Genomic DNA, 26,798 nt, shown 5'->3' with positions numbered 1-26,798 from the left:
ACTCGTTGCGGAAGAGTAAGACAGGAACGAAAGCTTACTCCAAGATCCGCGAAAAACAAAGCCGAAATTGCTGTAACAGGACGAAGAGCACGCGCAAATTCTTCGCATATAGGCAGCATCGTGACTGTCAATTACGGAAATGCGCATGGAAATACCTTATCAGAAGAGTCGTGTACGCTAACCCCCCGTATTCAGAAATGCAACATAAGTCGAAGCCCATGCTTGACTTGATTTAGATGACGCCTGGCGTTAACGTGCCCAAAGACGCTCACTGCGTTTCCTTGGGCGCGTTCGCGATAGGCGTCACTTAGATCAAGTCAAGCATGGACTTCAACTTAAGTTGCATTTCTAAATACGGGGGTAAGTTGGTTTCTCATTCCGCGCAAGACGAGTTTATAGTTTGATATTGGTATAACTCCTAGAGAAATACAGAAATGCTGCACAGAAAGGTACGGAAGTTTTTTAGCTGGAGTTCAGGTTTGCTACCCTGCGCGGAGAGAGGGGTAATGGCATAAAAAGAGAAAGCGAGCATAAGAGGAGAGAGAGAGAGACGAGGACAAGCAAAGTAGCTGTGTACAGTGGTAGCAGGCGGGGTTATTAAAGTATATCACGAAAGCCCGTACACCAGGGACTTGATTAGCGCAAATGTAGCTTTCTGCGCGGAGTCCCTTTTGGAACAGTGGCCCAGAATCTTTGGTTCTCATACTGGACGGTTGCCCAGTCTATCCATCACTGTACACAGCACTTGCCTGTCAGTGCTGTAGTGCGGACAGCTACAGAAGAGCGTGGTAACAATAAATGTTCTGGCTCGTTGTAATAAGATGCACGCAATGGATGCAGAACATTTTCGAAGTGTCGCGATGACCATCCGTTGATAATGCACGATGATGCCTTATAAACAGGGATGACTGCAGCCGCTCCATTCGAAGTGAGAATCGATGATTGTGCTTACCGTTATCACCGATGTGGAGTTATTCGTTACTTTCCTGGGCAAACTTTGGCCAGTAGATAGTGTCCCTATTTGTTTGTTTGTTTGTTTGTTACGAGTGCTTTTCTGGTTTATGTCAGCCTGCGAACAATAACTACGCTTAACAATAGTTTGATTCGAACGCAGACATTGTTATCTTACTAGAATCAGACGATGTTCTTTGTTTGAAAACGCCAACAAATTGGCACTCTTCATAGCGATATACATGGTGATAGGCATTTGTATTTTATTAGTCGTAGTGCTAGGAGATTTAACACTACTAAATGCCTTTTTCTTCTGGCTTACAGGATCTACTATTGTCAGGCCGGATGGCCGCACTTTGATGGTCAGCGCTGAGTGAAGAAACCAACTCACTGTAGCCGAAACAGGTAAGATACCTTGTACTCGTGCATGAAAAAAAAAAAGACCCCGATTTTTTTTTCACTCCTTTTCTCTGAATATATTATGTATCCTTGGAAATGCAATTTTATCGAAGGGATAGGAGTGCTGGATCCACGAGCCACCACTCGTGTCCTTTCTTATTGTTTTACTTTTTGCTGTGCTCCCGTTTTGCGATGTCGCACTTCACTGAACAGATTTCTCTCTGTAGTAAGCCACGCGGGTCTCTGCTTGTGCGAATGACGGTTGGAAGGACTTCGCTGGCCTGTGTTTAATTTTGGGACACACTGTCCATCGTATTTGCACGCGTTATCTGGTGACAGTTAAATATGCTCACAAGTGATACAAGAAGGTCAAATCCTTTTTGAGAGAGAGAGAGAGACAACTTTATTTATCCCATCTTAAAGGGAAAGGAAGTGCGGGAAGAAGGCGAGGGAGGTTATCCTACTCGCGGTAGGCCTCCTCTACCACCTCAGCCCACCTCAGGATAGCTTCCTGAAGTTCGGGGTTGTAGCTGCGCATGGCAGCCTCCCACAGCTCCCTACTACTTAAAACTCTACAAAGGTTAGGGGGAGGGGAGTGGTTCTTGCATTGCCACATAATGTGGTCAAGGTCCGCTCTGCTAGCAGGACAAAACTTGCAGGCTGAAGTAGGGTATATTCCCGGGTGAATTTTGTGACGTAAGGCAGGAGATAGAAAAGTGCGAGTCTGTAGTTTACGCCATAGTACCTCGTGTATGCGTGACGACCGAATCATTAAAGGAGGGAGGGTTAGGCGACCTAGGCGGTAATGCCCGCAAATGTCGTGGTACGTAAGTAATCTGTCTTTGGAAGTGAATGCTAGAGGGAGATTATTGGCGTCTGAACCGTCCCCTGCCTGTGCTCGGTTCGTGAAAGCTCGAGCACTTAGGTGGGCCGCTTCATTGCCGATTAGGCCTGCGTGAGCAGGTGTCCAGATTAAACTCAGAAGTTGGGCTGGCGGATTGTGAGATAGAATGGCCAGGGCTGTCCTGCAAACCCTACCCGCTCCAAAGTTGTGTATGGCAGTTTTGGAGTCACTTACTATGACAGAGTAATTGGGTATTGTTGCAGCGAGTGCCACCGCCGCCTCCTCTGCCTCCTCCAGGAAGAGGCTATAATGGATGCTCCCGTCGCAATACTGCCAGTGGAGTCAACGACTGATATGGCAAATTTATGTCCACATGGATACTCTGCGGCATCGACATAGAGCACGTCTTTGTAGTTAAATAACTTTTTCTGCAGGGCTTTAGCTCGTTGTTGCCTTCTATGCTCGTGATGAACAGGGTGCATATTCTTAGGTAGAGGAGGGATATGAAAGTGCTCATGTATCGAGTGGGGAATATTGAATTTCTCATTGGTCATGGGTGCTGGGGCAATATTTAGGGAGTTTAGGATGTGCCTACCAGTGTGGGTGTTCGATAAGCGCTGGTATTGAGCGGTCAGGTGGGCTTCTGCGAGCTCACTAAAGGTATTGAAGGTACCTGTAGCCAAAAGTCTCTCAGTAGAAGCTCTACTTGGCACTCCAAGGGCAAATTTGTAGAGTCTGCGCATCAGTGAGTTAACTTTATCTTCCTCGGCCCTAGTTAAGTGGAGATAGGGTAGGGAGAATGTGATTTTACTGACAGAAAACGCCTGTACCAGTCTTAGCAATTCTGCCTCGCGGAGACCTCCGTGCTTATTGCACACCCTTCCTATTAGCCGTGTGGTATGACCTACGCTGGCAGTAACCGTTTGAAGTGTATACGTATTGAGTCTATTAGATTGAATGTGCATGCCAAGTACACGGATTTTGTCAACTACGGGAACTTCCTTCCCGTTAATGTTAATCTGAATGTTCGGCGTAACACGTTTATTTGCGGATAGAATTAACAGCTCTGATTTGGTGGGCGAGCACTCGAGGTTCATGAACCCAGCTCTCGTAGCCACTGCGTCTGCAGCCTCTTGTAAGGTATCTTGAATGTAGCCATCCGAGCCACCCTTAATCCATAAGGTAATGTCGTCTGCATATAAAGAATATTGGAGATCTGGTATTTGTGCTAGCTTCCCAGCAATAGACCTCATAGCTAGGTTAAATAGAAACGGCGAGAGCACAGAACCCTGAGGAGTGCCAAAGCTACCTAGGGTGATCGGGGGCGAAGTTTGATCATTGAGACTTATGATAGCTGTGCGATTGGTAAGAAAGTCGCGGATGTAGTCATGCATTTTTCTACCGCAGTTAATAACATTCAACTCACGTAAGATAGATCCATGATCTATGTTGTTGAATGCACCGCGAAGGTCGAGTCCTAAGATGGCTTGGGTGTCTTTACTAAACGTAGGAGTGAGAAGGTCATGCTTGAGCCTTAGCATGGCGTCCTGGCAAGAAAGCGACTGGCGAAAGCCAATCATCTCCGGCGGGAATAACTGATTGTCTTCCGCGTATTTATTGACGCGATTAAGCATGACATGTTCGAGCGTTTTGCCCAAGCACGACGTGAGGGAAATAGGTCTAAGATTAGCTATGTCAGAGGGTTTATTGGGTTTGGGAATAAAGATTACTTTAGCAGTTTTCCACGAGCTCGGAAGAGAGCTGTTATCGAAGCAATGGTTATAGTATTCTGTGAGGGCAGAGATTGATTTGTCGTCCAGATTTCGGAGTAATTTATTATTTACATTATCTATACCGGGAGCAGATGTAGTTTTAAGGGAAGCTAAGGCATGTCGCACTTCTGCCTCCGTTATTGGGGCGTCTAGAAGTTCGTTAACATCGCCTGTATAATCTGAATTTTCATGGGTTGTGGTAGGAGGGAGGTGTAATCGTGCAAGCTCCTGAAAAAGATGGGGAATATTATCCTTGTGTTTGTGCAATAATTGAGTGATGTAGTGACTGTGTTGCGCGCGCGAGGTCGAGGGATCAAGCAAATGTCTCAGCAGTTGCCAAGTCTTTTTACTACTGAGATTACCATGCATGCTCTCACATACTTGGCCCCATTGTTGATTAACTAGTTGGGTCGCATATGCTTGTATGTCATCGTCAAGTCGAGCTACACGTATGCGAAGCCTGCGGTTATGGCGGCGTCTTTTCCACCGCTTTAATAGTGATTCCTTCGCTTGCCACATGTGTAATAGTTTGGCATCAGCTGTTTGAAAAGGAGCATCAGGTGGCATAGTTGTAGTATGATTGTCAACGTCCGTTTGGAGTTGACTAATCCATTGCTGTAGATCAAGAATGGAATTGGGAGCATTATTTGCACGAGTTTTGCGAAATTTGTCCCAATCCGTAAGTTTGGGAGGCAGAGTGTGAAAGGGCTTGTGAGAGAAGGTAACAGAAATCTGTATGACGTAGTGATCGCTACCAAAATTGATTTGAAGGTTTTCCCATTTAGTTAAGCTAACCCGAGAGGTGAGGGTGAGATCTGGTGATGTATCTATGGAGACACTATTTCCTAAGCGAGTGGGTGTGTCGAAGTCATTGTGGAGGGTGAGTTGATGATCCTGAATGTGGGTCCATAAAGCTCGCCCTTTAGGTGTGGAAGTAGTGTGACCCCATAGTTGATTTGGAGAGTTAAAATCGCCAACAATGAGGAGCGGGTTTCTTCGAGCTTCCTGTTTAGCACGAGCAAAAAGGGTAGTAAAACGGTGGTGTTTAGAGCTGGGACTGCTGTAAACGTTAAGGATGTAAATAGGAGCTGACCTGGTCTTTTTAGGAAGTATTTCTACGAAGTCGTGATCAATGTCGATATTCTCAAAATGGGAGCAAGTAACAGTCAAATGTTTTTGTGCTAGGATCGCGGTATTGGGACGTTCGCATCTTTTGCATTGGAATGTGTTGTATCCGGGGAATTTAACATAACCATTCGTTTCTTGTAAAGCAATCACTGCGGGCGGTTGCGTGAGATTGGCTATGTATTGTTGCAGACTGGCCTTCTTTTTCGAAAAGCCCCTACAATTCCACTGCCAAACAACTAGGTTGGAGCGCTTAGGGGATGCGGCCATGCAGTCGATCGAGTCTTTCGATAATTTGGTTGAATCGCTCATCAATCTGGCTAAGTCGCGCGTCATCCTGGTTAAATTTAGCATTTATATGGGCACTGAGGCTATGAACGTTAGTAGTGAGGGACTCAAGCTTGGCTTCTACGGCATCCATGCGTTTTTCAAGGGCCTCAAAGCGATTGTTAGAGTTTCTAATGTGTGCGGTGAGTTTACGACTTAGCTTATCGTGTTCCTCCCAAGTATCTCTCCCATCATCACTAGATTTGCGCTTTGTGGCGGTTATAGTAGTGGGAGGAGGAGAAGTGTCCATGGTTAGAGATTGATCGCCATTCTCACTGACAGGGGGAGGAGTTAGAGTGGGTTGCTCATCAGCAGAGGGTTGAGATCGAGTGGTAGTAGTCGTACATGGAGAAGGGGTTTGGAGGTCGAGAATTTGTTTACGCAGAAGACGGTTTTCGTCCTGTAACTGCTCTAGGAGGGCATAGATTGGGGCATCAGGTTGCTTAGGTTTAGGTAAGCTGTGGGAAGCTACCGATGCCCAGCTTACCTGAGGAGAGCTTGATTTGTTGTTAGATGGAGCAGCGGATAGAAGAGGCCAATCTTCGTCTTGTTTTTTCTTAGGAAGAGGTCCCTGCTTCTTGGGTGAAGGAGAAGACTTGGTCTTGGATTGAGGAGGAGTCTTGTCAGCCTTGAGGAGTGAGATTTTGGGCTTATATCGTAGTGGACACTGAATGGATCCAGTCTCATGACTTCCACTACATAGTACACACTTAGGAATGCACACATGATCAGTCGGAGGATTCACAGTTCCGCATTTATGGCAAGTATCCTCAGTATGCGTAGGGCACACGTCCGGTCGATGTCCAACTTTCCAACAGCGTGTGCAGGCCTCGATTTTTTGTCGAAAAGGCTTGCATCGGAGCATCGCCATTTCATATTTGACCCAAAAAGGAACTTTCGTTCCCATGAAAGTCACGAGGACTGCGTCGGAAGTTTTTCCCATTCGTCTGGCTTCTAAAAAGTGCATTTGTGGGTTGCACTCACGAAGCATGGGCAGAATGTCTTTTTCATAGATAACTTCTCCCAGGCATACTCTGTCGATGTAGATAATGCCTTTGCACGTCTCGGAGTTTGGAACGCTGTAGGAGGTGACTTCGTGCTCTTGGCCGTCGGCTGTGAGCGACTTGATGGCGAGGTATTTCTTCAAGCGATCGCAGCTTTCCGTGCTGAGGGTAACTGTGTTGGTGGTGGGGTTGATGGTAACGATGTCTTGGCGCAGCTCCGCAGTGGCTGGAAAGCCGGCTGCCGTAGAGAGAATCTTGGTGAGTTGGAAGTGGCTGAAGCGGGAGGCATCGAAGCCTCCGCGAATGCGAAAAATGGCCTTGTATGAGCCTTCGGGTAACTTGGGAGGCCTCACTTTGTTGTTCCTTGAGATCATCTGTTTCCATACAGCAGCCTTGGCCGTGGCAGTGATGGCGTCCTTGCGGAGTGAGTCTTGATATGCGGCGTCGTATATGTGCGTTTGTCGCCACTTGAGCATCTCCTCCGGGGAAAGATCCTCCCCGTCTGCTACATCAACCGGGTTCATGACGCCCGCACGAGACGTGTCAACGCCTACGGCGTCGGAGAGCCACCAAGCTCTCGTAGGCGAGGAACCACAAAAGTCACAATAACAAGCGTTCTAACGCACACACATCTTCAGAAATAGTCTCAAAACGTCGCGGAAATCTTCACACATGTCTCGTGAAAGAGCCACTAGGATATAGCAAAAAGAACGGGCGCTACACCCAAAAACTCACGGAGCCGATGAGACACGTCCACACGCGGCGACGCCACCTCGCGTTCCAATCCTTTTTGAGAGCTGTTCTGCAAGCTATAAGTGCTACTTCAGTGTAAAACTCAGCATTCGGAAAGCATATCGTAGCACTATCTACCGTCGTTCAAGTGTCCGCGCCACTTCTTTCATGTTTACTACTCAGCGTGTACTCGCTTGCCTCGTGTAACCGCGCTTTTCTTTAAAACTTCGCATGCACGTTTCGTTCCAGAGGAAACCCGAACTGTCTCCCACATCTAATTTCCCACCCCCTCTAGTCTTGAGAGCGTTAGCTACATAATTTTTTTTTTAATATAGGCGTACGCACTACATAGATTCACGACCAACTTGGAGGGTCTATGTTTTGCCTCGCATCAGTATGTTTGCTTTTTTTTTGCAGCAGCAGCAGCAGTTGCAATAATATGGATTAAACCAGTGACGGAGATATTAAAAGCCCACCTTCCAAGTGGGCACGTGTGCGTGAGGCTTGGAAATTGCTCTGAAATTTATAAAACTTCCAAGCGCCAAAATAGAAGCTCCGGGTTTTCTGACAATCTCTGAGCTTTCTTTTTAATATTGTATTTTTTTGTTTTAACACGTTTTTGAAATTTTGATAGTATACAAGCACTCATTGTAGATACAAATTTTACAATCGTCACCACCTAAACCGGCGCCGTTCTGCAGCGGACAATATTGCACTCTGCTAGTGAAGTTGTTGACAAAACTTTCATTGCTCAATAATAATAATAATCAATATGACAATGACAGTTGAATGAATAAAACAAAATTGAGCTATTATGAACAAGGAGAGCGTTTGATTAGAATGTCCAAACAACATTTCCGGTCACCGCCCCATGCTTGCGACGGCGGTTACGTAAATTTGACGTCAGGCGATTATACAAACAGATTGGAATAGTTTTACGGTATAGGGCCCCTGGCTTCTTTCGGACGAAGGGGGACGCCCCACTTGTAAGCTCTGTCGCTTAGTACTACCGTGATGCGCTAAGAAATTTGATAGCAACTCTCGCTTTCTTGTAACGCGTCTAATGTTCTCGCTATAGCTTTGCTGTCGCTTTATCTCGCTTTCCGACAAAGGCGCGTGTCATAAGGTGATTTGAAACCGCGAGCAAATGGTAGTGACGCCGGTTTTGCTTATATCTCCTTCTTTCCACACCTGTAGCCTGTCCACTGATACCTGTCATATCCTGTGTCCATCGTGAATTCTTAGCCACTTCCGAACGCCAGCATGAATTCCCGCTGTAGTGAATGGCGATGCTTTGTCTACTAGCGTATTGGATGGATGGATGGAATAATTTTACTGAAAGATCCTGCGAGCTACGAGGCCCAAGGCCCCCAGAGTGGGCTACTCCCACGTTGGGACCGGGAGTTTTAACTCTCTGGCCGCATCGTGGGCTCGCTGGACGGCCCAGAGCTGATCTGCCACGTCCATGCTGCGTAATGCTTCTTGTAGCCTGGCGGTGTCTTGATTCTTGTTTGCGTGGATCCGACCACACGGCCAGAGAAAGTGATGTACGTCTAGTGTGCTAAGGCAATTTTCGCAATATGATGTTGTGTATAGCTCAGGCGTGTAGTGGTGTAGTCGTTCGTGCGTCGGGTGCGTGTTGGTTTGAAGCATTCTGAACGTGAGGGCTTGAGGCCTGGTGAGCTTATTGTGAGGTGTGCTGTATTGTGACCTGCGTATATCGATGAGTCCTCTTAAACGGGTACTATTTGAAAATTTCTGGACAACACCGAGAGCCAGCTTTCATCATTCGTTTCGAAAATTGTATGTAGTCATATTTCTTGAAATGACGGTTTCAGACAACGAATGAAGCGGTACTGCCGTTATTCGTGAAGTCTTCAACTGAAGAATTTGCCCAGCCATCGCTCTCAGGAAGCAAGCTCTGTTGGAAGCTCGCATAGGCGTGTTCGTACACAGCGCCGGCTCCTGAACAAAATTTTTTTCTTTTACTCACAGAAAGAGAATCGTACAAAAGAGGTACGAATGAGTGTAAGGCAAAAACGTTGGGGCGGTGAGTTCAAAGCTGGCATACTGAGTGTACGAAACGTGTGCTGTGACCGATGAAAAGCAAGAAAAGAGAATACAACATAGACGTTCAAATTCATGTACTTTGAAGTTCATTTACTTGAGTGCACAAAACGGGGAATCCGTAGATCACTCATGGGAGAGAGCGCAAACCTGGCGCTGCGTTCAAAGATATGCAGCATGCACTCGCATGCGTCGAAAGAGAGAAAGAAAAGAAAGAGGAAATGCAGGCAGGTTAACCAGAAGAGAAAAAACCGGTTTGCTACCCTTCACTGGGCAAAAAGGGGAGTGTACAGATAGGAAAGTAGATGTATCAGTGTTTGCTATTATGTTCGCCTTGCTGCATCGCGATACCTACGAAAGTGGTTGCTTTTCTTTTTTTTATAAATGCAGTGTTCGCTTTAGTATTAGTGTCTGCTATTATGCTTGCTTTGCTGAATCTTGATATCCACCAATGGGACTGTACCACTCCTGCCGTGGCTGCCAAATGGCGGCTGGCAGCATGGAATGAATGAATGAATAAAAGGAGCACGGACACGTGATCACAGCCGGTCACTGTATATCACCGCAGACTATCGCAACAAAGTGTCACTTGCAGCACAACGAACACCAATTCAGGCTACATCCGTTTGTGCAGGTCTCTTGTCCTTAAATATACTGTAGCCGTGCCTCCGTCGGCCTCGATCGCTCATGAGGTCAGCATTCTAAATTGCTTTGCTCTGGTAATCGCGGGATTGACGCGGAATTGACGCGGAATCGCGGAATTGACGCGGGACGCCAGCACCGAAATGTGCCGGCGTTCCGCGTCAATAGCGGCGACCGCTATTGACGCGGAGCTATTGACGCGCTATATTGGGTGTTTTACGTACCAAAGCCAGAATCTGACCTTAGGAAACGTCATCTGGTTGGCACAGTGATTAATTAACAGCAGCCAGGGTGACGTGCACCAAACGCTCGGTGTATATAGAGGAACAAGCTTGCATTCCGCCCCATCAGGTTTACACCACCGCTGCAGCTGGCAATCATAGCTCTTGCTCAGCTGTGAGTGCCGGGCGGGGCGGGTACTCGCGTTCTGGCCGGCACTGCACTCGTGCATGAGCACGAGGTCGCGGCTTCGACTCCCGACCGCGACGGCCGCATTTCTATGTAGGCGGAATGCAAAAAAGCTAGTGTACTGTGCTTTGGGGGCAGGCCGAAAAAACCCCAGGTGGTCGGATTTAATCCGGAGCGCTGCTGTCTACGGTGTTCCTCATATAGAATTTCGTTTGAAGCGCAACAACAGAGACAAGTAGGTTAAAAACGAGAAAATCACAGCACAGGCACGAAGAACAAGCGTTGAAGAGCTTGTCCTGCCACTTCCTCATTTTTAAAGACAGATTATGTTTTAGCGAGTTACCAGCACTTCTCCGAATCAGGTATATTTCTAGCCTCTGTCGTGGGCCGATCCCGGAGATCGCGAAACCTTAAAAAAATGGCAGTATGGGTTACTGGGTATGTGTCCTAGCGACCACTAGTTGCCGTGATATTCCGTATATATATATATATATATATATATATATATATATATATATATATATATACATATAAAATTAAATAACATTGTCCTACGGCAGGATTCCACCCGAGGGCCCCTAGCCCAGCAGCTCAATGCTCAAGCCATTAAGCCACGGACGCATGCCTCGTTAGATGGAATCGAACATCTTTAAGAATATCCCGCGTTCAAGCCAGCGCGTTTAGACACTTGGCGGGGTTTTATTGCAGTATCAATTATTTGAACACTCTACGCACTTTCTCGCCGTCGTCAATAATTACGCAATAAATAGTGATATCTATAGTTTTAATACGGTTCCTGAAGAACATTACTTAAATTAACTGTACTATATCCGTTTGTATCAGAATTTGGACGCCAGGCGGCGAAAGATGTCTAGGGGTTTTCGTGTTCCAATCGCAGAAACTGGTGCAGAGAAGAAGAGAGTGAGAAAGGATGCATATAAAGGCCGGGAGGTTAAACAGAGGTAGTTCCGGTTCCGCACGTGGGCAAGGAGTAGGGGGATAAGAAGAGGAAGAGAGCGGAAGGGAGAGAGAGAGAGAAAGAGAGACGAGTACAATCTAACCGCGTACACTTTAGAGCGGTAGCGGACGGCGTCCTTAAAGTCTATCGTAAAGGCCCGCAGGCCGCAGGAATCTTAGTAGCGCGAATAAGGCCTTCTGCGCGGATGTTCTTTGGGAGCACTAGAACTTTTAGTTTTGATGGTGGGCGATTATCTACTCGGTCCATCACTCTGCACATCACTTGCCTCTCGGCACTATAGCACAGGCAGACGCAGGTAATGTGTGCGAACGTCTCTTCACAGTTGTATGTGTCGCACGTGGGGCTCTTGTTCATTCCAGCTGTATTCTAAGAGCTTGACCAGACAGCTTTGCTGTTGCAATTATTTGTAACATAGCCTATGCAGAGCGTGCAGACACTGGCGGCTTGTGCCATCGTTTTCCCGCACGTATGTAGTAGCCATGGCAGGGTGGCTAGAACAGTATCTGCCGGTTCGTGGTCTTTGCAGCGAAGCACAACGTCCCTGACACCGCGCAAACATTCCACCACGCGTTGTCCGATCGCCGGCCGAAGAGCCGCAATGAAACACTGATCTCATTGAAGCAAGGCCGGCCCGCATACGCGCCAAGACAACTCCGTGTGTCAAAATGCAGCAAAAGGGCCGCTGAGCCCTTTTGCTGCTGCTGTCTGGGTGGCTCCGGAACTGAGCTGCTGCGTGTGCGGCGCACGCTGCAGCTCAGTTCCGGAGCCACCCAGACGTAGCGCTGACGAAACAGGAGGCCGATGCTAACGACAACGTCGACAAAGTCGCGGTCACCGAGTTCTCTCTGTTGATGTGCCTACACACGGCACACCACGAGTGTTTTTACTTACTTAGCTTATGTTTATACTGCAATTCGTACTGTCGCTACAGCTACGAGCCTTACACTTGGAGCAATATTCTAACATGTTGCTATCGCATTAATTTCTTCGCCCTTATCGCAAAACAGTTTTCTTTTTCTTCAAAAAGACAGGCTCTTTTATTAAACAAATCAACCAATAAAGTTATCGAGTGGACTGATTCGAACAGAGAACCTTTAGCACAGAAGCCAGATGGTGTAACTATTAGGCTATTGATGCTTTTCCCCCACACCGAGGTGCCTCATAAAGAAATTGCAGTTTTATCGTTAAAAAAAAAGTGATTTAGAATGGATAATATGTCATCATACCTGAAATATGAACTGATCCAGAAAGTAATGTGGCCTAAAAATGTAATTCGATGCCGAATATTATGCCTCAACCCATCATGCGAGGGGTGGGGCGTTTCAGGACGGTGTGCAGTGACTGCGCCCCAATCTCACCCCGAACTCGCTCAGAAAGACTTAGTCCATCATTGACTTCAAGTGGAGGTTGAAACATCTTCCAACTTTCAATCTACTTGTAGCGCTTCAAACAAAATTCAGCGTGGACATCGACCAACTAGCCGGAATCGCCATCTTGTTCCCCATATTGGTCACTGTACAGCTTAGGCACATTACCGCTATAGTAATTTAACTCGCGGTCTAACCATGCAGTGTTCTGGTTCATAGTGCAGTCTCCGAACGTCGGGCTCCGCGACGAAGAGCCGGGCGCTCTGTTCAATTCACATATACGCACCGTGGTTTTGCCTCGTCGCAGGCTAACACTGAAATGTCCATCCACAAAAAACAAGCGCGTGTAAACACTACGTTAGCTGACTACCTCAACCTGAGTTACATTTGGTTCGCGTAAACTAGCCTTGTATACGCTGATGCTGATCAACCCCTGACAGCGGCGCTCCACTAATGTCCACGTATATCACATGTTACGATAAGTACGACAGTTATAAGTGTATTTCTTGCCGCGAAACTTTCGTAGAAGTACAAAACAAAGCAATCAGATGTGGGGTCCAATTCACAATGGTTTTCATTCTTAAGTGATCCTTGCCATTGGCCGGCAGTCTTCGCTGGCTAAATGCCGAAAGCCAGGATTGGCTAGAATTTGCTCTTACAGACAATTCTAGAGTAAGAACTTTATGAGAATACAGGACCTGTGGCGATATGCAGAATGCCTGCAGTTTCTAGCTCGCCTGGGTTAGCTCGACGGCAGTCAGTGAACAAAGATCCGCAGAAAATAAAATGTAGAGATAAAACCACGTATGTCAACACGAGCTGCACCCTGCGCACGCCACTTCCTCGTTTTAAACACTGACGACTATAGGCAATGTTATGCACCAGGACCGCTTATTATTAGTTTAGCATTCGCAGACAAATGTAAACGCGTTACGTAGGTATAGAAATTGCGTTGTGATCACTGCGTATGCTCTGAACGTTATTGGGATTCTGCGGTTTACGTACGCTATGATAACGCACGTTATTTGGCGAGTTTGACGTTTGTAATGTTTGCGGACGCAAAGAAATAGCGTTGTCGAACATGGCGGCACCCTTGGCTCGCGCTTCAGCGTGAATTCTCGTGATGGTTATGCTCTCACTCGCGTTGATCGCGAGGAACTATTGAAATGAGTTTTCGCTTTCTCTAAACTCGCCTTAAACGTTAGTTATGAGCGCATATCGCGTCCAATTTCTGAGTTCGTTCGGTGACTCTGGCCCTCGTATGCCTAATGAGACGCGACCGCATATCAACAACAGAATGGTTGCGGGCCGATTGTCTTGACTTGGATACGTTTGGCACGAGGCACCAGACGGCGCCCTGTTTTATAACGTCTTCCTTACGTTTGCGTTCCCGTATGGTGAACTAAAAGTCTTGAAAAGACGCGCACCGTAACGTACCGCAAAGGCGCTTACGTTTAACGTACGTGAGGGGACAAACGCTATTCTGAAGCTGTCTATTGTTATCAACGCAATCTCACAATACCGTGACTGCCCCGCTACCGATCTACACACTCGGCGCAAGCCGCTTTCCACGCCTTTCTCGGCAGCGGCACGGGTGCGTCTCCTCTTTCGAACATTATCTGTATATCTATCGTCAAAGGCGGACTGCGCAGACGTCGTGCAGACGTAGTCAATCCTTTCTTTACTTGCACTGGGTGGACCCATAAAGAAATGAAAGAAGACACCGATGCTTTGACCACGTGACTCCTTCTTTTTCGACTACCCATGCGGTAACGCCCAAGTGATGAAAACCCGAGGGCGAATGTAGAGAAGGCATGAAACAGGACGCGTTCAGAAGGTCGAATTTTATGTCCTCATGCCATCAGACAATTCATTTTAGGGTGTCGCCAGAGCTCGTGGAGATCCCTAGTTTTGCCACTCAGGCCATCCTGCATAGCACTCCTGTATGTCACGAATGAAAATGAATGAAAAAACTTTTATTTTGACAAAATTGTTAGAAGAGTAAGGGTGGTTGCCCAGACATCTTCAGCCCTGCACTTCACGAAACATGCACGAGCTCGTGCCTGTACTTAAGTGGTATCAAAGGGTCGTGAGAAAAGAGAGAGAAGTAAGACAAGTTGTCAGTTATATGTCGGCAAGCTATTTGTTTCTCGGTAGGAAGAAGCATCAGAACCACTACTTCATGACCAATGTTGTACACAGCACGTGCAGATGACTGCGTGTTTTGAACAAAATTGACTGGCATTACCCACAAATCTGGGACGGAATACCTTAAGCGAACTTACGAACAAATTGAAGATAATATATACTCATTTCATTCTTCCAGCCCTATTGAAAAGAGCAGAAACTTGGAGGCTAACAATAAAACTTCAGTACAAGTTGAGGACCACTCAAACAAGCAATGGAACGAAAAATATTAGGCTTAACGTTAAGAGAGAGGAAGAGAGCGGTGTGGATCAGAGAGCAAACTGGCGTAGTGGTAGTTTAAGTTAACAGGGAAGCTTGGAGCTGGGCAGGCCACGTCATTTGCAGGACAGATAATCGGTGGTCCATTAGAAATACAGAGTGAGTTCTATGGGAAAGGAATCACTGTGGAGGAGGGCAGAAAATTAGGTGAGGTAATGAAATAAAGAAATTTGCACGCATAACTTGGATTCAGCTAGCGCCGGTAAGGGGTAATTAGAGATCGCTGCGAGAGGCCTTCGTCCTGTAGAGGACATAAAAGTACGTTTATGACGTTTTACAACATCCGAAATTCGTCCGGGAATTTAACGGACTATTACTCTGAAGCCGCAGTTCACTTGGTACTGCGAGGCCGCATTCACATGTTTACGGATTGGCGTCGGGCGCCGCTTGCAAACCGGTACCCCCACCTTGGCATCGTACTATACGTGCAGTGATTGCTCTGAACAAAGTGCGTCAGTGTCGCAAGATCGATGACTGAAACCGATTTGATCCGAAACCAGCTAGAATGTTTAACCACTGTTTGCTTCGTGTACGGTGCTGTGGAGTATTGCGAGGAGTACTTGAGCATCGGGATGATGTTGACTGATTAGCCTATATGAGGCGCCACTTGGGCTGTGACAGACAGCGTAGTTAGGGGCTCCAGGCCCTGACATCACCAAGCTGTGATTTATTACCGGTATTCAAAATTGATGTATTCGCGCATTTGTGCATTTCGCCTCTGCGGAAGGCGGCCGCCTGAACATGCAAAGCAAACTCTTGCCTTGGTGCGAGGCATCATTGTGTTTTATCAGCTGAGGAGAAGCCAAGCAGAAGCGATGAACGCTGATACGATGTCGGAGTGAGATAGGCAGCGAAACTTGCTGGTGTGGATACTACGTAGTGAAGTTTTCTGTCATAACCCCTCCCTGCAGCTCCGACCTCCACCCGGACTTCCTCGACGTGAAGCTACGCTTCTCTGTCGCCTTTGGTTAGGAGTGGCCTTCACAAAGGCATACTCTACATTAATTGGAGTGAGTGACAGTGCAGCATGCGAGGTCTGTGGCACCGAAGAAAACATCGACCACCTGCTGTGCCACTGTCCAAGATATGCCCTAGAGAGACAAGAACTTGCCAAAACTTTCCAAAAACTGGACAATCGGCCGCTTTCTGTGCAGGTGCTGCTGGAACACCGCCCCCATCGCCCATCGGCCCATAAAGCGGTGAAGGCACTTTTGTGTCTCTTAAGGACGACGGGTTTGTGCGACCACCAGTGACTATTAAGGCAATTTCTGTAAAACCACACGCGTCCGCAAACTTGCCGCAATTTCCTTCTTTCTTTCCCTCCTATCTCTCCCTGTGATCTTTGCTTTCCCCTTTCCCATTGCCCCGGTGTAGGGTAGACAACCGGACGTTATTCTGGTTAACCTCCCTGCCTTATTCTTTTCTCTTTCCTCCTCCCCTGTCATAATTTGGGAGCGCCGTTAGCCATGGATTCTTTATGCATTTCTTCTTTAGGGCTGCTTTCATAGCTATCCATGCCCTCGACAGTGAGCATATGCGAAGGGAGCGAGCGTTTCATCGTCGGTTGGCAGTCAACGACATAGTCGACCAACACCTTCTATAGGCGGTACTCGTAGCCGACGGAGGTGATATTCAGCCTATGCGCAGCATTAGAACCGCAGCTGTAGCCATGTGCGCCGCAATCACATACCACACCGACGAATGTACTGGGGCTGGGCCGTTTGCCTTGAGGCCATAGAACCATATATTATGGAGCTTTTTTTCATTTCGTAATTAATATCGAAATAAAGCCATTTAGTCGCTTTGTAATATGGTGGTTGTGGTGGTGATGTATGCAGTTTCGCTTAGCCTGCCAGACATGGTCAGCAATTGCCCCGACTGAGCGTTCATTTCTGCACCAAATATGTCACCATGTGACCATCAATCCAGTCTCTCGCAGAAATGTGAGAAGAGTGCGCCACACTTCCAGTGCGATTCGTTTGACGGCAGTGCGTGGAACTGAGGAGGGTGGTTGCGCCTATCGGCGCTGTAGCAGACGCCCTGAAACGGAAGCTGTGGAACAGGGGTGTGCAGTGATTTGCCTAAGAATATAAGCTCAATTACAGATGCATGATGCGCGATCGTGCTATCAGTTGACCGCATTTCTTTCACTTCTTGTCGTTTAATCTGAGTTTTACTTCCTCCTCGCTCCCAAGCGATTCCGTAAGTTAAATGCGCTGCCTCTTCAGTTGCACCCTTATCTCAGCTAAGGACTTTTTGGCTAAGGAATTGCTTACGAACAGCGCAGCTTAGTGAATTCCGTTCCTGATCCTCTTAAACATGTTTGTTCTTGCTGTTCGAGCTATTCAGTTGCTTGGATGTTTAATTGTTTCCTAATTACATAAAATCGAAGCAGATGTTAGTGTATTTAATAAAGGGAAAATCAGACATCCACCCGTTCGTAGCAATTGCTACGAACGGGTAGATGTCTGATTTTCACTTTATTAATTACTTCTTTCCACCTTGCGGGTTTCCGCAGAACTATTACGTCAAACTCTTGCCTTTGCTTCGTGTTGTCGACAAATTCGACTTCGCCCTACCATCTGCTAGCCGCCTGGTTAGCTCAGATGGTAGAGTGGCTGTCCCAGAAAAGCGGTGGCCCCGGGTTCGAGTCCCGGACCAGGACGAACTTTTCTTCAACTGTGAGGCTTTTCTTTCGAGAAACCCGTAGCGGGTTTTTTTCTTAGCAATTGCTACGAACGGGTAGATGTCTGAGTTTCCCTTTATTAATTACTTCTCTCCACCTTGCGGGGTTCCCCAGAACTATTACGTCAAACACGTTAGTGTGGTGTAGTTCAGCGTGTGATACTCGTCGTTAGAGAGTGTGGGCAAAGAAAGTAAGCGACACAGAAACTAGTTATTCAAGAGTACAGTACACTCGCCCATGTAATACAGTTGCGCAGACCAGTAGAGCCTCACTTAAGCAATGTGAAGTTACTCGTGCCCTGTTGCGCAAGCCCACAACTATACACCCCGATGTTGAAGAACACGTGAATGCATACCAATTCATGGTTTCAGAAGCATGCAGTTCTCCCAGCATGAATGCACACACGAAAGATTGCTGATCATGACTATAACAAAAGTAGCACATAATTTGGCTGATTCGAATAATGGACTCGGACGCATGGTTTGGTTAGCTTAAAAGTTGCAAAGTGAATGAATGGGTGAGCAAAAACATGATTATTCGAAGGAATGAGGGGTAAAGGAGACAAAGCTACGCAGGCTGCCAGGCTGTGCTTCTCGATGACGTCTTCAGCTCGAGCCAGGACCCATGTGTTGATGTCTCGGTCGGTTATGGACAGAAGGGCCTCCCGTTGTACTTCGGTGGGGGGTGGCGGGAGAAGGCCAATCAACCTCCAGTTTAAGTGATTAGCCTACGATAGGAGGCTTGAAACATACCCGACACGCAAAAGTGGTGCTAACTCGCTAAGAAGGGCTGTGTTCTTAAAGAATATTTTAGTATATGTACGTTCTCAGTTTTTTACGTTTTTATCTTATTGTACACCTGTAATCTTTTGCAAGCGTTTCTCTACTAAATGAATACTACTAATTCAGCTTGCTGTTGGCGCTTATCGTGTTCTTCATTTTGCTAATATAGATTGTATATATGATTCTTTTTTAATGTTCAATTTACGCATATACAAAAGCTCACACTATTTTGTATCAGTACTTTTCTGCTCCCCATCTTTCCCTTATGTAATGCCCGAATGGGCTTCTAGGATAAATAAATGACAAAAAAAGTGAAAAACAAATATTATAATGCAGTGGCCGACATGTTACTTCGTTAGGGCATCCTATAGCCTACTCATTGCGATGCCATGTGTTTTGTGCAGTCGAGGAGGTAATTAGCACCCTCATTAGCATGATCACAAGTGCACAGCAGACTGTCAGTGGGCCAATTATACTCACGCAAACGTTGTTACGTTTATGGTGTACTGTTGTGCCATACCACGTGCCTATCAAAATTAAATTAAATTATGGGATTTTACGTGCCAAAACCACTTTCTGATTATGAGGCACGCCGTAGTGGAGGACTCCGGAAATTTCGATCACCTGGGGTTCTTTAACATGCACCTAAATCTAAGCACACGGGTGTTTTCGCATTTCGCCCCATCGAAATGCGGCCGCCATGACCGGGATTCGATCCCGCGACCTCGTGCCCAGCAGCCCAACACCATAGCCACTGAGCAACCACGGCGCGTACCACGTGCCTATCATCGAGGCGACGGGAGCTGCCATACTATGCGCACCACGTGCATATCAGCGAGGCGACGATAGCGTCTCTCGGCCTCCACCCCGAAGTTACAACAGTACCTAGGCGAGACGATAAAGTAAAGTCGCAGCATTACTGTTCTCACAACTGATGGTATTGTCATTTCATTGTTTATACTGTGCCACTTGGCAACAGAAGTGCGGCCTTGCGGTGGCTGTGCTGCGAAAGAGCGCATGGACCAAGTGGCAATGGGAAGTTAAACGCATTGAGCACATTTCGCTTATGTTCATATTTCTCTGTTCCTGCATAATGACGCTGTCGCCGGCATAAAAAATCTCAGAATTTCGCTTACAGGCGGTTATTCTCTGAAAATAGTTGCTGCGAGTTTCACTTTTTGTTTGGCTGCCTTAAACGTGCGTTAGAGTACCTTACTAATAAATAGCGTCTTAACATAATCGCTTTGCAGTCAGCTAATTCATGTATATTTTGCTTAGCGCTAGGCAGTGGGGTATAGGCAGTGGGGAGGGGCTTCGGGTCTTCACGCCTCCTTTCAGTTATGTCAGGCTGCTATACATAAGTACGTACAACCTTTGTCAAAAAAAAAACGAGCTTGTAATAACATAAGAAGCCCCTTTCTTCATGAGCTTGTAATACGTAATTTATTCGACGTCCGAGCTAACGAGTATATGGGTCTTGTCAAATTATACAATCTTCCTCTATCTGCATACAGCTGCTACCATTTCTGAGCTAACAAATGAACCTTCATCGGGAATGCTCTTCAGCACATCATTCACAGCAGTTTGAATTGCTGCCATATCTTTGTGACGTACGCTTCCCTTTCAGAGGCATTTTTTCACCTGGAAACAAAATGAAATCACACGGCGACAGAACGGGTGAATATGGGGAATGTGTCACAGCAGTAATGTGGTGTGTGGCCACATATTGCGGGACTGATGCAGCAGTGGCGGGCGCCTTGTGTCTCCGTGCAACAAGAACCACTATGCAGAGGGCGACGCATCTAGGCGGCGCCGCCAAAATGCTTGGCGCATACTTTTTAGTACGTCAGTGTGGAAGTTTTCTTTTATTCTTTCTCCTTCAGGGGGTGCACAAAGCCTCTAGCGTATAAAATGCTATCGGCATTGCCTTTGCTTTTAATGATTGCCGCTTGACTTGTTGACTGGGATATGAACCGTAACTTTCTAACTCGGCGTATTGTCGCTCTGTTTGAGGTTCTCATTTGCTCATTCCAATGAGAAAATATCTTATATTCGATTCGGTATGTGAATCTCATCTTGCTAGAATATTCGTGTTTGATTCGTAAATTTCACAGCGCTCCGTCGTTGCTTAGTGGCTTTGGTGTTGCGCTACCAAGCACGAGGTCGCGGGATCAAATTCAGTCCACGGAGGCCGCATTTCCATTGGGGCGAAATGCAAAAGCATCCGTGTACTTAGATTTAGGCGGACGTTAAAAATACTCGGGTGGTTGAAATTAATGCGGAGTCCCCCGCTACGGTGTACCTCGTAATCAAATTCCAACACCTACACTTAAAATATGTTGCGGACGCTGACAGATGACACATACGCAGCAAATGTGAGCCTATAGATACAGTAGTGAGCAAAAGTATATATATGATAGCTTATGGCAATAGGCAGCGCAGGCACACGCACGCACGCGCGCACGCACGCACGCATGCACATTTATTCAATAACTGTTCGCAATTCGTGTGATCAAGGGCTCTGTAGGGTTTCCCGAACGTCCTTTACATTGTTAGATATATCGACAAACTTGCATCCTCACGTGGTTTCCGAAGCAAGGACGGGGATGGGACACCACATCGGTTGTAGCAAATAATCCTCTCGGAGCTGATAAGCGAGCGCGGCGTGGCAGCGGCGTTGAGCAGTCCCACGCATAATGTTACGCGAAATGTTCACGTGAGAAGCTATAGGCTCCGCTCAAATTTTACGAGGCAAATTAATAGCTAGATGGGTGGCGCTATCGTCGGCGTGCTCTTTCAAAGTTTCGTGCAGTTCGGGTGAACTCGGTGTTGATTCTATTATAGGTTGAATATCATTGGCCACATTAAACCAGTATTATATATTCGCGCATGCGCTTGGCCTCTACACTGTTGTTTGTTTGTTAACACGTGCCCTTATCGTGAACGTAACGCGTTATTACGCTTCTGTTTGTGCTTATTTTATACACTTGAAGCATTTCGTGAGCGCAATTGTTCGCTTTGGCTGGCTATAGACAGTAAACAAGCCGAAACCACTTAGCGTTTTGTTTGTGCGTGTGTGCGCTGTGGAGGGACGGGGGGGAGGGGGCGGTGATTAAGTAAGTAAACTGAGATATATGCCACGCTTCGGAATGACTACTGCATATAGTGCCGCGGAACTTTTCTCACTCTTCATGGTGCCCGCAACGCAGATTATTGCTTTTAGCGTGTTTTTTTTTTCTTCTAATCTTAACCTCAGTTTCGAGCTTGACAGCAGGAGAAAGTTGAAGGAAAACTGGTAGGGAAAGCCGGGTTCCTTTTACACGGTGTCTGCATGCAACGCCCACGGTAGTCGTGCTTTTCTGTGGATAACGCTTTGTTTCGTGTCTTGTTTGCTTATTCCACCTCCAGCGAAAGAGAAAGTAGAAATACAGAACTAGGTCATGTAGTCTTTCCAAGGTATACAACCGCTCCATCATCACTTTCAGGAAGTCGGTCTCTCCGGAGCGCCCTTCGTGCCGGTTTTTGCTTCGTCTTGTTATAGTTGAGTCGGAAAAAAATAAGTATATTTCGATCTTTCCAGCTTTATCTTGAGAATTACGCTGTCAGGGTGATGGATGCCTTCGACGATCTGAGTTTCCTGCCTTATAACCACCCGTATCCAACAACGCCGTCTGGCGACATTGCACAAAATTTTTAGCGAACGGAAATATGAAAAAGTCATGCTTTGTTTTCGTTCTCTCTTTTTTTAGACCGGATCTATGACGTGTGCTTTAGCGTTTCCCTATACCTACAAGGGAAATCGAAGTCATAAGGGAAATGCGAGAAGGTTAACCAGGCTGAGCCCGGTAGGCTACCCTGCACGGGGGAAGAGGGAAAGGAGACTGAAAGAGCAGAAGGAAGAGAGAAATTCGCACTTTCCACTGTTACACACACAAACTTCATCGCTGAGACAGTCACAGGCGGTCATACAGGCTGGTGCATTTCATGAAACGCAGCAGCGCCTTTGTGGCCTTGCACATAGCACACGCACGAGGCCACGGGCCCAAGATCTTCTCCTCTGTGAACTAATTTAGGAGGCAGTACTTCTTTGTCTTTCCCTTCGGACCATGACCTCTGGCTCTTGAATTACGGCAGCCCGACATTCTTGAGATGGTCGTCGTACAGCAGCTCCCTATATCTGACTTTGGTATCACGATGCCTTACTTGGAGCGTCTACTAGTTTACTGACTTGGAAACCCGTGGAAGTGACCATATTCCTACTTACTTTGCTATCAAAGGTCTAAGCAGTAAGACCTCCCCTATGGTCTCTCGAACAATTGATTCGTCCGCATTTCAAGCCTCTATGAACACCGAATGCAAGGGCGGTCTTGCACATAGCATAGAGCTTGTGATTGCGGACGCAATGCATGCTGCAGCGCGCTGCTTCTCATGGAGAGCTATTCGCACGAACTTTGACATTGAATCGGAAAGGCTTCGTGCAGTACGTTCGGCGCGCTGAGAAGAGAGATAGACGCACAAAGTCGATTCTAGACTTTAAGGAGGCTAGGCGCACGCAGAAGAAAATACGTCGCTGCACGGACAAATTAGACAACGAACGATGTAAATCATTCTGTAAATCGTTGGACCCCCGCAAAGCACTCTCTCGTGTATGTCAAACTCATCCGGGCCTTCGCTCTTCGCCTCAGCAACGCCACCCCCTTAAGGCACTGGCTCTCCACAGGGCTATCGAGAAGCGGATGCTGGAGAAGACTTTTGTGAAACAACTGCAGGCGACAGAGTGCTATCTAAAAGATCTGTACTTGTATGAAGTTGCCTTCATGCAAGATTCGGCAATGGACGAAGCTATAGCGGCGAAAGCTCCAATCATTCAACAGCAGTAAAACGAAGAGAGACAACAGCTTCATCGTGGATTTCGATACCATCGGCAGAGCTTGTCATTGCGTTGATAACATGGTAAATTGTTGTTAGCGCTTCTATAGCTACGGAGCATCGGTTTTCTTAAGTACTTTTTATGCCTTTGTTAGCATTTTTGTTCAACCGCTCCTGTGCAGCTACCGAAAGTTACAATTGAACAAGCCGTGAACTCTCCGGTGGCCTTTTTTGAAGACCTGCAGGCCTTGCTGGAAAATTCAAGATACAATCGCGAGAACCGTTACGACGCAGTGTTCATTTCACGGAGTTCAATAAGCAGGAGTACCGACTCGACTGATAAGGCCGTCCGATTAACGTCCTTTCGTACCCACCTTTCCGAAGCACTGCTGTAGGTGGCGCTTAAGTTTAGCACTCCCATAATTAAAAGGGCGATGCACTATACTGTTAGAAGCCAGATCAGGATGCCTCAGAACAAGGTTTAACAGGATAAAATTTGCCGACGACGACTATACATGTGTGTATGGAGAGAGAGAGAGAGAGAGAGAGAGAGAGATGATGCATAGAAAAGCAGGGAGGTTAACCAGAGGTAGTTCCGTTTGGCTACCCTGCACGAGGAGAAGGTTTAAGAGGGATAAAAAGAGAAAGAGAGTGGAAGGGTGAGGTAGAGAGAGCTAAAGTGAGACGAGCACAAACAAACCGCGTAAACTACGGAGCGGTAAGGGGCGGTGTTCTTAAAGTATATCGTGAAGCCCGCAGACCGCAGGAACCTTAGTAACGCTAGTAAAGCCTTCCGCACTGATGTTCTTTGGGAGCACTGACCTAAAGCTTTCAGTTCTGATAAGGACGATTGTGTAATTGGTCCAGCAGTCTGCACATCACTTCTCTCTGGGCACTATATCGCGGGCAGACACATATAATGTGTGCGAGCGTCTCATCGCTGCTGCACGTGTCGCACGTGGGGCTGTTGGCCATTGCAATCAGGAAGTCATATGCGTTTGTAAATGCAACGCCTAGCCACTGACAGTACAGCATTGTCTGTTCACGTGTGTGGAAAGAGCGCTGAAACCACTGAGACGGCTTTGTTAGCATCGCAGTGTCTACCCAGAGGTGAATCAGGAAGTAGTTGCCTTGCCCGAGGCCCTTGGGCTTTGAAGAGACTGTGTTGCGTAAAGGAATAAAACATTAGTGGAGTATTGGTGGCATTACAATAGTGAACATGCAGAACAAAAAGGCATTCTTTTTGGCGCAATAATTTATATTAGGATTCGACGGATTCCTAATACGAAACACGGATTTTAAGAGCCAATGACAAAAAGAACAGAAAAGCAAAAATAACGTGTTCGTTGGCACCAGCCACCGGCCCGTTTCATTCAGAGGGTAGGCTCACATGATTCATCCATCCATCTAGCCCACTAGTGACAGGCGCGCAATGTACCCTGCAGCGCTCAAACGCAACAATGGGCCTGTGGCACCCTATTTCGGCTGCCATCTTTTTCAACATTTCGATGACACGCCGCACGAAGGCCGCCGCGTTTCGCGATGACGGCAAATGACGGCATGGTTCAATGAGCACTGTTCCTTTTCTTCTGCAGGTCGTTTGTACAACCTGCGATGTTCCCAGAGTCTTGCCGATTTAGCGCTAACTGGGGTGCCTCGATAGTACTTCGGCGCTACAGTGTTAGGCGAAAATCACCCACTCCGATCTTTTGGTATGTTGGAGAGCCACTCCTCGTGCCTGCATGGTGCCAGGCCCCAGCAGCGCCTAAAGACTTTTCCGCGTTTTATTTTCCGTCACTACCATACTCTAATGAGGCTTAGATAATAATTATTATTTGCACTCATTGAAAACTTCAAATAATTAAGAACGCTATTGGCGAAATTGAACTGAATATCATGTGCTACACAAATAACCATCGCAGTCATGTCTTTTGACTGGCCACAGACGACGCGAGAATACTGAATTCGCTCCGCTGTTTTTCGTTGGTTGTGTTTTGCTGTTGTCGACTGCGTACTTTGGTCAGTTTTGACCGCAGCTCAGCGTAAAATAATTTTCCGCGAAGCTTGTTTGCCGTCCTTGCCTCTGTCCTAAATAGAACACTGAACGAGGCTGTGTACAACAAGTAAACATTTGTATGTGTCTCCCCCAATAGCGACGCAACGCGTAGAGCCTATAGTTCAGCACAGTATAGTAACGACAATGGTACTACGAACTCGACTGCAAGATTTTTTGTAGCATAAGTGAACACGACGAGCAGCGTATCAAATACCGGTGCTCTCGAAGCAGCCGCGCTGAAACCAGCTCAGAATAGGCGGTGCAGCTGTTCAGTTGGTTTCTCCGCTGAACTTTTAAGTTCCACGGTGTAGCACTCAGCGAATGGCGGTGCGTAGAAAACGAAAACGCTACTCTGCTCCCTGCCAGAACAATCACAGAAAAAAAATTGAATTACGCGCTTTTACGTGCCAAAACCACTTTCTGATTATGAGGCACGCCGTAGTAGAGGACTCCGGAAATTTTGACCACCTGGGTATCTTTAACGTGCACCTAAACCTAAGCACATGGGTATTTTCGCATTTCGCCTCCATCGAAATGCGGCCGCCATGGCCGGGATTCGATCCCGCGACGTTGTGCTCAGCAGCCTAACACCATAGCAACTGAGCAACCACGGCGGGTGACAAGCACAGAAACTCTAACGCTAACCGTAAGTGATGAAAGAAGAGAGGATAGATTAAAAACGAGTCAAGGAAAAGAGAGCTGTGGAAAGCTAACCGAGATAAGTGGATAGGCGCTCTTATCTGCCTTGGTCATATCAGCAGTCATTTCTCTCTGGCTTGTTGTTAAGTACAGAATTTACGTACAGAAGAAACAAAAGCTTATTGTAGATACAGACACCGCCTATTCTCTATCGAAGCGCATATTCAGTGTTGGATACTCGTGGGCAGAGCTTCTCAAGTGGATCTCCATATCTTCCTTTCCTCAAGCAAATGAAACGTGATCTTAAGCTAACTGAGTCTTTTTTTGGTCGTTATCGAGAAATAATATTGCAGCTTGATGTCATATGGGGGTTATTTCTGAAAATGTGAAGAAAGAAAGTGTGCCGAGCACTTGATTAAGTCTGAAAACAACATGCACGCATGCGGTTTCACTACTACATCTTGATTAACTTGGCGCATTTTTGTTAACATTTATTGACTGCGCACATAAACACGGGGACAGAACTGCGCTCGTCCTGACCATCTTCTCTTGTGGGGTTTGACGTTTATTTGTGCAGTCACTCATGCTAGCAGGAAGGCACCAACCAGCACACCAAGATACTGTATCAAATTCCGCTTGTGCTACCCATGTTTCCTTGCGCAGTTCGTCCTTATTTGCGCAGT

General features: G+C 46.9%; 1 protein-coding gene across 3 annotated transcripts in view; it reads left to right on the top strand.

Moving 5' to 3' along the window:
- The window catches only part of LOC135912490 (protein qui-1-like), a 725,699-nt gene that overhangs the window by 260,249 nt on the left and 438,652 nt on the right, over positions 1–26,798 (top strand). For all 3 annotated transcript variants that reach the window (XM_070521613.1, XM_065444934.1, XM_070521612.1), the window contains one exon: positions 1,276–1,356. The gene's annotated coding sequence lies outside the window, so the exon portion shown is untranslated. The remainder of the gene's footprint in view (positions 1–1,275; positions 1,357–26,798) is intronic.

This window comes from Dermacentor albipictus, chromosome 1 (assembly GCF_038994185.2).
Source record: "Dermacentor albipictus isolate Rhodes 1998 colony chromosome 1, USDA_Dalb.pri_finalv2, whole genome shotgun sequence".
Classification (NCBI taxonomy): Eukaryota; Metazoa; Arthropoda; class Arachnida; order Ixodida; family Ixodidae; genus Dermacentor; species Dermacentor albipictus.
Note: the sequence above shows the minus strand (reverse complement) of the source record. Positions and strands in the feature narration are given on the sequence as shown.